This window comes from Pteropus vampyrus, unplaced genomic scaffold (assembly GCF_000151845.1).
Source record: "Pteropus vampyrus isolate Shadow unplaced genomic scaffold, Pvam_2.0 Scaffold110, whole genome shotgun sequence".
NCBI classification, from domain to species: Eukaryota; Metazoa; Chordata; class Mammalia; order Chiroptera; family Pteropodidae; genus Pteropus; species Pteropus vampyrus.
In genome coordinates this window covers 1,991,017-1,992,998 of record NW_011888891.1, presented here as the reverse complement: position 1 = coordinate 1,992,998, position 1,982 = coordinate 1,991,017, and the positions used below count along the sequence as shown (strand labels likewise).

Below are 1,982 nucleotides of genomic sequence, written 5' to 3'. Positions count from 1 at the left end.
AGAAGTTATAAATTTTTATATTTTATATTGTATCTAGACAACTTAGTAAATTTCTTAATTATAAAAGTTTTACTCGTCTATTGGTTTTCTAGGAACACAATTATATCATTTACAAGTAAAGATAATTTCTTCTCTTTATTTTAATATTCATGCTTATTTTACTTTGTCTTCTTTGCATAAACCATAATGCCTAAAACAATGTCAAAGAATATTTACAACAGTGTGCATTCTCGACTTATAACTGGTTTTAATGAAAATAAAGTTTTTAATCCTTTAATAGAATACTTGTTGCTGGCTTTTTAGAAGTAATTAGTTTTAAAACAAGCTTTACTTTTAAAAAAATCAATAAAATACAACGATATGCAAACTGATCTATTATACAGCTATATAACTTACTTATTTCCCTACTAGTAAAGATTTCATTACTTTCTAGTTTTTCAGTATTATAAGTAACATCGTGATGAACATCTTATACATAGGTAGTTTTATGTATTTAAGATCATATTTTTAGGGTAGAATCCTAGAAGCTGAAATCCTGGTTTAAAGGAAATAAACATTTTAAGGTTTTTTAGACATTTTGCCAAATTCTTTCCAAAAGAATATTCATTCTCTTCTTAAAAGCTCCTTTTTTTTATTGGTAGAATGATGAATAACAATAAAGAAAACTTGGGAGAAAAATACATATTCAGACATAAGTGGAAGGGCAAAAAGCCTTTATGAATTTTCAGAATAACTAAAAGCAAAAGAAGTAGAAGATTCCAAAAAGAACTAAAGAGTCAAATATGATTTTCAGGTTATATTAAATGAAGAAGATGAAGGAGGTGAAATGTTAATTGATGGATATCAAAGAGAACACAGAATTCCTAAATTCCTGTTTTACCATCCTCTTCTTTGTCAAAGACAATGATCTCAGAGCCAAAAGAGAAAAAAATAGATGGTAAAAGAGAATCTAAAGTCTAAAATGCATAAAGAGATTATTAGAAGAGCACCTAACAACAAAGAGTTTTCTGCTCTGAATATCCTAGGTGCTAGGAAAACTTACAAAGAAAGTAACAGGTTGAGATGAGTATTAATTAATTTAATGAACCAGTGTCAAATTGGAAAGTAGTTTCTATTGGAATTCTCCAGAACACCCTCCCAATCTGGCCCTATCCCAGGCAACAGTATCATCACTGACTCAGATTAAACTATAAGAAAACATAGTTATCAATTACACTTAAATGAAAAAGAAAGAATAGTAAACACATTGAAAATTGTATCAAGTAAAATTTAACAAAGATTAATGTTAATTCCAAAAAATCGAGTATAAGTGTAAGATGGAAAAACAGCAGTTTGCGTTGAGTATGACATAGGATTTTCATTTCCATTAAGCTCAATGAGTTAACTGTAATAATAGCCTTTGACCACACTATTAGAAACACGGAACTGAGAATGAGGGCATGCATGCTCCCATACTATTCTGAACTGGTTCGAACTATATCTAGAATACTTGTTCTCTTTTGAACACCATACTTTAACAAGAGGACTATAGAAGAAATGGAATATATTCACAGAACATCAATGAAGGTAAGGGGAACTTAAAACTACGTCATTCGAAAAAACCTAAGGATGTTTATACTGGTGACAAGATGTAAGGGAAATAACAGCTACTGTACGAATTTGAAAGTCCATCATGTGTAATAGGAATTAGACTTGTTCTATATAGCTCCACACAGTAGAAATAGCTACAATAAAGCAGACATTACTGGGCAATATATTTTGAAGAAGTTTTTTAAATAACTACCTTAAAGATTTAATTTGCAAAATGGGGATTTTGGTTACAGTATTTAATGTAGGAGATACGATTTTTAAAAAAGAAACAAAAACTTCATAGTACTTGGCGCTAGCCAGAAGTAGGAAGAAATGCCTCAAGCAGTGAGTTCCCTCTCACTAAAGGTGTTCAGGTTGGTTATATGACCAATTTATGGGAGTGCTACAGAGGA

General features: G+C 30.2%; 1 protein-coding gene across 1 annotated transcript in view; it reads right to left on the bottom strand.

Annotated features, from left to right (window-relative positions):
• The window catches only part of ZW10 (zw10 kinetochore protein), a 48,546-nt gene that overhangs the window by 14,528 nt on the left and 32,036 nt on the right, over positions 1 to 1,982 (bottom strand). The gene's annotated exons all lie outside the window — the stretch shown is intronic.